Genomic DNA, 12,447 nt, shown 5'->3' with positions numbered 1-12,447 from the left:
CTGTGTTGTAGTCGTTTTGCGCTGCCTCCTTACTTGCTTATGCTTTTGCAGCTAAATATTTAGCTTTTTTATTCCCACGTTCAACAAGCAGTGTTGTACTTGAATCACCCACCATTGTCACTTTCACTGTGTTCGTCTTCTTCATGTTGTTTCGATACATGCAAAGCCATGTTTGTTCTGTAGATTGCAATAAAGTTTTTAAAAAATTGTTCGTCTTCTTCGCTGATTATTCTTCTACGCTTTCCGTTAACTCCCTGTAGTTGCGCTAAAGCACCACTCCAGACTTGGCATATACAGTACATTACAGCCGCTAAACGTCTTCAGCGTCTTCTTTTGGACACACGCAAGTCTTGAAATGCTTCTGTGTGTACGAGATTTGTTTGAGGAGGGAAGCCGGTTTTGTTTCCATCTGGACAGGGCCTTAGTTTGGCATCTCTGGCTATGGACTTGTGTCTCATGTCTGGATTAGTGGCCACTTCTCCACATGGGCTTCAGAGAGCAGAAAACACAGAACTGGGCGTTGATCCTTCTAGCAGGGATGGACAGGTCATTTGTATTCTTCTTCCCAGAGACGGCTATATTTATATCTATTGTTTTGAACAAGGAACAACCCCGCGACTCTGTGTGTGTGTGTGTGCGTATGTGTGTGCATATACTTGTTTGTCTGCTTCACTGGTTTGCCAGTTGGACTTAGTCCAGTGATGAAAATAACATTCATCCATTTTCTTTACCGCTTATCCCCATAGGTCACGTTTGAGCCACAGCCCATACCAGCTGACTTTGGACAAGAGAACAGGGTATTCAGTACACCCCATTCACCATTTACATCTAAAGACAATTTGTAGTCTTCTCTTCCTACATGCATGTTTTTTGGAATGTGGGAGGAAGCAGGAGCAAATATACGCAAGCAAAGAGAGAACATACATACTCTACACAGGAATGCTCAGTTTCAAACCTCCACCTCTGAACTGTGAGGCAGATGTGTTAACCACACAAGATGACTCTACTTCTAGCTTTGTGAGTATAAGTGACTGATCAATTGATTAAAAAAAGGTATTTTGAGCCTTGTTTTGAATTTAAAAAATGCGTTCGGGAAAAGCATCGGTCAAAAAAAGTAGAAATTAGAGGAGGAAAACAAAACAAAAACCTTTTTTTTGTTTTTTTGTGTTTTTAATAGGAAATGTAAATTAAAAAAAAGAAATTGGAGAAGAAACAGAAAAAAATCATACATTTTGGCTTTCATTTTCAAACTGATTTTCATTTTCAAACGTGTCATGTTCTGAAGGAATATCTCTTTGGTGACTCACAAAACTGTATTCTCATGATATGCAATTAGGAGTTGTGCAGCTCTGATTCATCAGAGCCATTCACATTTAGTTTATAAAGTCAGGTGCATGTTTGTCATATTTTCATGAGTTACAAACTTATTTTTTTGTGTCACTGAACTGCATTAATGGGATCGGCATATGTGTTAAATTGTATTGTCGTGTTGTGCCTTCTCATAGATCTGATTCAGCACAGCCATTCACATTTAGTTTTATCGTGTGATATGTGGCTGTCAGTAATGGATGTAAAAATGTGCTTGAAAATAAAATCAGCCCCATTGTAATTTTGTGTTATTATTTCCTAATTTCTTGAGAAGTTGTGTAGTTGATCTTCCTTTTTAAATAATAATAAAAAGTTTAAAAAACAAAAACAATTATTCCAGCTTGTTATCAGTCATTTTATCTTAATACTAGCTGGAATATTTTAAAATTTAGATACTTTTCTTTAATTTGATATTTGTTTTCTAATGCAAAACTTGCTGTTCAAGATATTTTTTCTAGTTAAAAAAAAGAAGAAAAAAATCCCAAAAATAAGTGCTTTTCTTTTACTTTCTTAAAAATCCTTTTTTTTCCCCAAGTGCAATGAAATGACTATGAGTATTGCAGCTGGCAACCTAACTCAGATGTTTTCTATTTACACTTAAGACCACCCCTATTGTGGTGTGGTTGCATATCAATCAATGCATCGCATATCAAAAGCACCGAGTGTTTTCACACCTGCACCAAAGAGATCTGTCTGCTCGGGATCACTCATGCCACACTAGGTCTGAGCATCGCAAATCATCCAGCCCTAATAGCCACAAGTAAACATGGCCTTCCATTTTAAGAAGAATATAAATAGAGATGAATACTGATGTATTTGCAAACACACGAATCTGCAATGATTTTTGATCAATAATGTCCTGATCGATCTAACCTGGACATGAAACTAATCCCTCTCAGTTTCTGTTCTAACCACCTCTCTCGTCTGCTAATCCTCTGTTCCCCGCAAATCCCTCCTTACATCATCTATCACCTCTGTTACCCTTTTTCTCACAATTGCAATCTTCCATTTCAATTCTTAATCCTTTCTGGTTACGACTTTTTGATAAAAAAAAAAAATTCCCTCCAGGAACTTTGAAGTTTTCATATTCTCTCTGTTTTTGCCACTCCACATCTTATACCAGGTTAAAGTAATAAGGAAATGGTGATATAATAAGCTCAATGAAATAGTTTTTTTTCTGTGTGTGTTCTTTTCTGTCAGCCAAAGCACGCCTCTTATGTGGAGTGCCACAAGGCTCTATACCAGGCCTTGTTTTCTTTATATATGCTGCCGCTTGGCTTGATTTTTAAAAAATATTAAATTTAGTTTCACTGTTTTGCAATACGATATACAGATATATGTGCCCCTTACATCCAAAACTGGCTTGGCCCTGTCATTTCAAAACTATTTGAAGGAAGTGAATGATTGGCTAAGATTTAATTTCCTGAACCTAACTAAACAAGAATAAAACAGAAGTTATTGTGTTTGGTGAACCTAAATCTTAGCCATTTGTTAAGATCACCACATAGGTGTTTTATTACCAGTCTTTATAGTAAATCTCCTGGCCCAATACACTGTAGTACAATCTAACATTAATCCCTTACATCATATAATATGTATATACCAAGACAACAACCAAGCAAAAGAAGAGTCACTTCATTGGCAGTTATTTTTATGTAGGCCCATGTTGAGCATTAACAGCAGGTTAAGTGATTTTATTTTTTTCTCTGGGATGATCACAGTTATCTCCTGTTGGGCACAACAGACCAGGTCCATTTTACCCATACATTAAGAGAGAAAGTTAAGGAGGAGGGAAAAGCAGAAGAGATTCGGTATATAGATTGTTTGTATACTTGTGTTGTGTGTGCATGTGATTGACAGCAACAGATACACTGTGACATGAGTTATCCCATCCAGCGATCAAAGGGAGGATCTTTGTTGACCCACCTGGTTGTCAGCGTCAACGCTGATCGCAGCTAAGTGACAAAGAACTAACAGGAGAGTCAACACTCATTAGGCTTCAATATAAATTGCACAGCTTCAGATTTTTTTAAGCCAACATTAATGTACTGAAATTCGAGTTGACATCGATAAGTCACTTATGATATTTTTTCAGTACAGTGCTCTAATTAGGGCTGTGAAATTAATCAGAATCGGTTTTATTGCCATGTAAGTAAATAAATTTCACATTACTAGGAATTTGTCTCAGTGACTGGTGCAGACATAGGACATAAACTAGTAGTATTAAAATGACATAATATAAACATTAAAGTAAATGATTAAAAAAATAGTAATAAGATAAAACATCTTCCTAAGTAATACTTTTCATTGATTCATCCATCCATTTTCTTAACCGCTTGTCCTTACAAGGGTCGTGGGGTTGCTGGAGCCTATCCCAGCTGGCTTCGGGCAGTAGGCGGGGTACACCCTGAACTGGTTGCCAGCCAATTGCAGGGCACACAGAGACGAACAACCATACTCACAATCACACCTATGAACAATTTGGAGTGTCCAATCAACCTGCCATGCATGTCTTTGGAATGTGGGAGGAAACCAGAGTACCCGGAGAAAACCCACACAAGCACGGGGAAAACATGCAAACTCCACCCAGGAAGGCCGAAGCCCGGACTCGATCTCACGTCCTCTGCACTGGGAGGCGGACATACTAACCAGTCAGGCACCGTGCCGCCCACATGAATTTATGAACTATGTAATTAAATAAATGACTGAACAGACAATAAATGTTTATGTAGATAATGTAGATGAGAAGAACAATATAACAAGATCATAGTACAGTGACTAAAGTGACAGTTGGGAAAAAAGTGACAGTGCAGCAGAGTGATTAAAGTGCATTTAAAAGTCCAACAGCAGAGGGAAATAAGCTGTTCTTATGGCGTGGGGTTCTGGTCTGAATGGACCGTAGCCTTCTACAGTACCTGAGGGGAGTGGTTGAAAAAGTCCATGTCCAGGGTAAGAGGGGTCAGCTGTGATCTGACCTGCACGCCTCACAGTCCTGGAGGTGTACAGGTCTTGGAGTGATGGGAGGAGCGAACAACACACTGCAGTCTGGCCCCAACGTACCACACAGTAATGGAAGAAGTGAGGATGGACTCAACTATGGCAGTGTAGAATTGAACCATCATCTTAGCTGGCACCTTCAGTTTGCTCAGCTGCCGCAAGAAAAACATCTTCTGCTGAGCCGTCTTGATGAGGGAGCGGATGGTCATCTCTCACTTGAGGTTTCGGGTGGTGGTGGTACCCACATTGGAGATGGAAGTGTCTGTCAAGGTGAGGGGGAGTAGTGAAGCTGGCACTTTCCGGAAGTCTACTACCATCTCCACTGTCTTCTGGGCATTTAACACTAAGCTGTTGCTGGCACACCAGGATACCAGATGGTCCACTTCTCTGCTGTAGTCAGACTCATCACCATCTGATATGATTCCAATGAGGGTGGACTCATCTGCAAACTTAATCAGCTTGACAGACTGATGGCCAGAGGTGCAACAGTTGGTGTGGAGGCAGAAGAACAGGGGGGAAAGTACACAGCCTTGAGGGGAACTGGTGCTGATGATCCGGGTGTCCGAGACAATCTTACCCAACCTCACATGCTGTCTCCTATCTGTTAATTACAATTTCAATTATTACACTCCACAATTACAAATCAGCATAATCGTAAAAAAATATTATTAATACAAATTTTTAAGTTGTTTAAGTTTATACATTTGCACCTTTTTTAAGGGTGCATTGTGCCATTTAAAAAGGTCATGTTAAAGCTTTTTCTAAATCATGCATGCTCCACCAATGCCCAGATGAGGACGAAGAGCCCTGACTGTTATACTCTGACTGCACTTATCAGCTTTTATCTTCCCTTTATAGTAGAGTGTGCGGACCCGCACACTTCACCGTTTATTTGGGGAGGGGAGGTGCAGAGTTTTTCTTACCTCATTTGAAGTCACGTCTTCCTTTGTCAACTGTGGCTGTCGCTTTAAGATCGTACACATACTCGCACGCGCACCATGAACGAGCCTGACACAGATGCTGCAGTTACGCTTTGGGCCAGAGGTGGCAGTCGCGAGTAAAAAAAGTGACAAACTGCACAAAGATCCTTCAAATTTTAAAATAATTAATCTAATAAATTTTGCTTAATCCAAAAGGAATTTTCATAATTATAGAGTTTCTTTTTTTAATTTTATTTGTCTTGAAAATTTTTATTTGTTTTTTACATTTAAACGTTTTGTTTTTCTTTTACATACAGTATAGAGGACTCGTCTTTTTCTAGAAACTTTTTTTTATTTTTATGAACTGTTTTTGGATTATGGTGATCTGCTTTTTATCTCATTTGCGCCCAAAAAATATATAAATGTGTTTTTATTAATGTTTTTTTATGCTAGAGCATACAGAAGGCTTTGATGCAGCCTCTTAACTGAAGAGAGCGGTTGAAGCAATGGTAGTTATTTCAAAAACGGCCAGCAGGTGACAGTAGAGTATAAGAGATCAACCAGGGCCATGTTGCAGCAAGCTGTTTCCCCAACTGTTTTAAACAGTTTTGTGAATAATGATGAAACTTAGCTATATTCTAATGCTAATTGCTGCAAAACAGATACAAATATACATTTTTTTCCTGGTGTAAGAGGAAACTCTAATCTTCTCCACTGTTTTAAACAGATTTGTGAATAATAAATGAAACTTATATATATTCTAATTGCTGCAAAATGGAAACAGAAATACACTTATTTTTTCTTGATGAAAGAAGAGACTCTAATCTCTTTGGTAGGTTCCATGTTTTTATAGCAATAGAATACAATATTCTGTGGACCTTGCAAAATCAGTCAAAATCCAGTAAAACAGTCGGGAGCGAAGGGAGCTTCAAATGAAAATGGCTGGGAGTGAATGAGTTAAGAGAACTTTGGCAATTGCATTCTATTCATTCATCACTAGATGGCAATTTAAAAAAAAATCTACACACTGTCACTTTAAAATGGGGACGGTCATAGTTCAATTCCTGGTTGGACCACATTTTAGCACAACTTCAATTTCACATAATAATCACTGTCCAATTATTTAAAGCTGCTCTTTGTAACAATTTGCCCAAAAATGTCTTTACAATAGTGTTTTTATTTGACCATTGATGACTGAAACATCTTCGGGATTCGGTTTCGAATTTCCCGCCCTCTGTCTGCAAATGTAATGTCATTTGTGCATTGTGTACGCGAAAAAGGGTATGTATTGTGGGGCTCCGGGTGGCGGAGTGGCAACCGTCATTTGCCTTCAGTGCAGGTTGGAAGCCTGGGAGACCATATATGTGTGTGAGTGCACCCCAAAAAAATATATTAAGTATTGTGCAGTTAATTTTTTCATCAACAGGTGGCAGTAGTGACTCCAAATTGAATTTTCTACATTCAGTAGCTTTAAGGACAATGAACTGTTCCTTGGTCATAAAGGGGTATTGCGACTAAATGGGCAAAACGTGCACACAAGGCGGTGAAGTCCCTGGCCCTCATCAAGTTGGCAAAGTTTGACAATGCCGTTCCTGAGTGTGAGAGAGTAAATGAGTTATGAGTATTAATAAACACATTGAGTTAGTTAATTAAGTGGTGTAGGCTGGAGGATTTTGCAAATAAATAAAAAAATTCTAGCCAATGAAAAGAAAACATTAGCTAATTTGTTTACAAACTGCAACGAACAAACGTTTAAGTTTATGAGAAAGCTATATTAGTCTTCACGATTCAATTTGTGTTTCTGCCAGGGTGGATGAGATAAAGGCCGTAAAATTTGGATGTACTTGGAAAAATGTGGTGATAGTTTAACTTTTATCAAATAAAAGGAGCACAACCTACACACACATTCTATTAGAGCCAAGTCCTGTAGGAGTAAACAATGTATTCTTGATTTGCGTGTGCACAAGGGTAATTTACAATTCGACAGGTTGTAAGTCTACAGTAGTTGAAGGATTTTTTTTCCCTCTAATCATATTTAACATAGCCTCTTTTATTTGGAATGTCAAATGAAATAACCAAACCTGGGAAAAAGATTGGTGGCTTTCCGGAGCCCTATGCACAGTCTGTGATTTGTGTGTAGGTCGAGTAGGGGGTTAGATACGCGATGCATTAATAAGGATCTTGTTCACCAGTTGGGTAACCTTTTGACCTTAACGCTTAACTTTTTCAGGCACTGCGCCTGGTGATGCTCACAACAGCTCAAAAGCTTCTCTTGGGGGCCGACTCCAGAATGGAATAAAGTCCAACCTCTCCCAAAAGGACTGGTACCTGAACTCAAGCTGTGTTGTTTGAGGTCAGCCTGACCTTGTGACACAAACCCTGAAAAATTCTGATTGCTCCTTTTTGGAATTTATTGACCCCGCATACCAGCTCAGTCTCCTTTCATGCCAGAGAGGTGATATTCCAGCTTCCAAGGGAAGCTGCCATCCAGCTCACTATGCACTTATTGGTCCCTCCCACAGTTGGTGAGTTCATAGAAAAGAGGACCAACGTAAAAGCCCAACCTTTAGAGAGGGGCCTCGGCTCCATGTCAGGGTGAGGGTCCAATAATTGTATTCATCATATGGGCTTTTTGAGCCGTGCTTTGTCTGGTCGTGGTAACAAATCTTAAGTAATCAACAGTTTGTAGCATTTGGTGTCTCATCTATCAATAAGTATACAAGGACAGTTTTGATATTCTGCAAACATAATAATGTGTTTCCTGTATACATTATGAAGTTAGCAACCCTTTGGGTCTTCTGATAATCCATTCTGCACATATTTTGTCATGTTTCGGTTCTGTGGGGGGTTGGTTTTTTGTTTGTTACGGGTGTTTTTGTTATTTTTGTCTGCGGTTGGTGTTTTTGTCATGTGTTTCTGGTTTCTTCCCTTGTCCTGTTATGTCTAACCACGTCCACCTGTGTGTCTTCCCTTCCCCAGGTGTATCTCATTAGTGTTGAAGTATTTAGTCTGTTGTGTTTGTCCAGTCAGTGTGGGTGCATTGTCGATGTTATGTGTGGAAGTTTGTGCGTCTCGTCTCGTCTCGTCTCGTCTCGTCTCGTCTCGTCTCGTCTCGTCTCGTCTCGTCTCGTCACAGTCAAGTCTGTATCACAGCTATCGTCACATTCACAGCCAAGCCATTGCCTCAGCCACAGCCAAGCCATCGTCTCAGCCACACTCGCAGCCAAGTCAATGCCACACCACTATTAAAGTCACGTCACGCTCGTTCGATTCTAGTCACGTCCTGTCCAATCACAGCGACCAGTCTAGTCACGTCCTGTTCTGTCACTGTAAGTCATGTCGTCTTGTCCATTCAAGACGTACTGTCCAGTCACAATGACCAGTTGTGACGACCAGTCCAGTCACATTCTGTCCAGTTGCGACGACCAGTCCAGTCATGTCCTGTCCTATCCAGTCACGACATCCTGTCCAGCCGCAATGTCCAGTCCAGTTACGTCCTGTCCACGCCCATCAAGTCATGGTTGTCTGTTCACCCTTTTTTCTGTGCTTCATTAAACTTCCTCATATTGTACTTGATTCCTATCTCACTACCTTACTTCTCTGCATTTGGGTCCAACTACCCTCAACCACTCACGTCCATCATGACATACAGTATTTTACAATCTAAATCTGTTCTTGAGTGTCTTACTAGCTAAGTGACATTCCTTCCTCAAATTACCCCACAGAGTTCAAGAACTATGAAAGACTTAACACACCCAAATTCTTGTCTTGCTAAAAATACCCTATTTTAGCGCTGTTGCTGGGCAACAGTGGCTATACCCAAATACCACGGCATGCGCCCAGCCCTGCCAACGAGAGCTTGCTGGACACTCCCAGAACTGCAGAACACTTTCTAGGGCTTCCTAATAGCACCATTACTTATACTTTTTCACTTTCTTGAAGCCATACTGAAGACTAATTTAAAACAAAAGGTTACATATTTCCATCTAAAATACATCACTCACTGAGCGGAGAAAGCACAATGAAGAGTTCCGCGTGCATACCTTGACCTTTCGCGAATGTCTGAAAATTTTGTTTGTAAACTGATTTGTTAGTGAACCAAAATTCAATTGTACAGTACTTTTTTTTTTTTTCAAATACTCCAGGACCCCCACTATATGTATTCATGGCATTAACAAAGTTAACTAGACTAAGTGCAATTTCTGCAGAAATTGTGTGGAAATGCTGAAATTGTGGGAATGCTGAAAGCATTTCCTCAATTTTGTTAAGAAGCAGAGAAGGTGACATGGCTTACATGAAATTTGAACTTCTTTATTCCTATTTGAAGCAAATTCACTTTTTGTTGGTTTGCTTATTTTGTTTTTGTTTTAAACCATGCAATAATGTGCAGCCCTAGCCAGTTGAAAGAGCAATGAGAGAGGCTGAATGTAGCCATAGGAAAACGGGCCAAATTATTTTTAATTGCTTTCCTGCGATTCTTGTGTAAAGAGTTACGGTTGTCAACATTCGAACCTTCCTCGATGCTGTCGCCGCTTTGCGTGACGTCACAAAAATAAAGACGAAAACAGTTCTGGATATGGACCCAGACTTGCTTTGGAAAATACTTCTTATCATCTGGGGAGCCCACTTTTATACAAAACATGACAGGTAAGACATGTTTGTATTTATTTACGGCATTTATTTGTTCCACCTCCCAAACGATTTTGGGACAAAGCTACACACAAGGCCTCCATGATTATTGGTGAGTATCAAAAATTATGTTATTGTGGTATGTCGAAAAAAGTGAATCAACAAACACTTGACTGAACATGCTTCTCAAAATCACACAAGGATGATAAATAAGGACGTAAACCGGCATGCCAAAAACACATTTTATACATTTACATAGGTATTTGAGGTAAATCGTCAGATATGAGAATGCAAAACAGACACACGCCTCTGAGAATCTTTTTGACCCATGAACGACCAGGATATAAGTGTTTCCGGTAATTTTGGTGTGAAATACCTTAAATATAACATATTTAAAAGACAAATTGGCAAGAGTCCCAGTAGTTCAAGTTATCTCTACGGTGGCCAAACCAGGGACGAAGGGGTCTCTTCAACAAGTTAACCCAATTGTGAACAAGCTTTGTCTATCAGACAAGGCCTCTATACATAGTCGGCAAGGCCTCCTACTATTAGGTTAGTGCCCTATAGCAGTGCTTAGGAAGGCTACTATTTCAGCCTCTGTCAATGAAAGAGATGATGAGAAATACCCAGAATCGAATGAAAAATTGTAAGATTAAAATTAAGTAAAAATTAAGTAAATTAAGTATTTAGACACATGGGCACACAAATCCCAGAACCTCCAAATCTTAACTGCACCAGAACCATGAACATATGGTGTCCTAACTTTCTTAAAAACGTGAAAGAAACTGGTTACTATTGATGGTGACAGCCAAATTAGGTTTCCTGTACTCATATGAGATTGAGCATACTGGATACACGAGACACAGAGGTTACATTACAAAGCTTAAAGGAGGGACGACACCATACTGTGCATGAGACAGCAGAGTGATGGATAAGATGGATCAATCACTTTCTCTGAGTTTAATCAGGACATCAGTCACCCAAACAGATGTAGATGATGGCTAAATTAAGCGGGGTGATGGAGGGAATAAGGCTGGCATAGCGCTAAATGCTGTTTATTACTATTTTTAACCAGTAATAAAAGTCTTTATTGAAAGGAACTCAAAGACCCTTTGCGGTTTAAAAGTCAACAGACAGAATGAAAAGAGAAACGTACATTAATCAAACAGAACAAGCAGGAAAAAATCAACTTAAAGGAAGCAGGGGGAAAAAAAAAACTTAAAGCAAGAGTAAAAAAACTAAACAAAAAACAATTATTTAGAGTGACATGTTTTTCCAATCGATTCAGAAGAACGATGGAGATAAATGCACAAAAAGAACAAGAGATGGAGTAAACAAAACCAGTAAGGCCTGCATACGGCGTTGAATTACCCTGTCAAGTGAGCCTGGCATATGTTCATCCATTACAGTTACAATGCAGCTGGCGGGAAAGTACCAGCATACATAAATAAACAAGACGTCAGTTACACAAACAGTTAAACTTTTGACTTTCTGTGCCACATTCAAGTCATATTCTTTAAAGTTACTGTATATTGTCGGCCACATAGCATATTTGCCTAAAGCCTGGTTCACATGGCAGGAGAATTGGCCCGATTTTAGCCCTGAAATTCCCCTCCCAACAATCACAAGGACGTACCGACACGCAAATGATAATCTGAACAGATAATCCTGCCATGTGTGTTGAAACCACACACGCCGCATCCCGATATCGGCGCTTGTAAAGACCTCCGACTGGAAATCGGGATATTCAACATGTTGGGTTGTTTTGGCCCGACTTCGCTCCGTGTGCGGTGTGCTGTTTGACAGTGACGTGCAGCCAATCAGAAAGCGAGCCAGCGAGGAAGCCGGTGGGGAATCCAAAATCAAAACACTCCTTTTTTATTTTTTTTAATCTAATTTTATTTTCAATATACACGCACACACATACTACACAACGTGGTCTCCGAGTGGGACGCGAACCCGCGCTGCCAGCACCGAGGGAAAGCGATGCCTCGCCGCCCAGAGCCCATTTACACTCCTTTAAACAACGCCTTTTCTTTTTATGACGCTTTTTCGGCTGAAAACCAGGAAGTATCGCGACTGCCCAGAGGAAAACTTTATTCCTCAAAGCTTGTCTATGTCTCGTGAGACAAATTGGAGAATCTCACCACAGTCTCATTTTACTCTCTCTTTTGTCTCAAATGTTTCTCATTTGTTTCTCCTAAAACTCACTAGGAGAAATAAGGGAGACATACCAATTAAAGAGGGAGTCATACTTGAGACTCAATGGAGATAACTTTGAGATCTAAATTCAAGGAGAAAATGAGCATAAGGAAAAATAAGTGAGACTATGTGAGACAAATGTGAGAATCTCATCTCAGTCTTATTTCACTCTCTCTTTTTTCTCAAATATTTCTCATTTGTTTCTAATAAAATTCACCGGGAGAAATAAAGGAGACATTGCAAATATAGAGGGGAGTCAAACGTGAGACTTACTGGAGATAACTTGGAGATCTCCAAGGAGAAAATAAGCAATACTGAGATACTATTGAGC

This window comes from Vanacampus margaritifer, chromosome 11 (genome assembly GCF_051991255.1).
Source record: "Vanacampus margaritifer isolate UIUO_Vmar chromosome 11, RoL_Vmar_1.0, whole genome shotgun sequence".
NCBI lineage: Eukaryota > Metazoa > Chordata > Actinopteri > Syngnathiformes > Syngnathidae > Vanacampus > Vanacampus margaritifer.
This window is presented reverse-complemented; position numbering follows the sequence as displayed.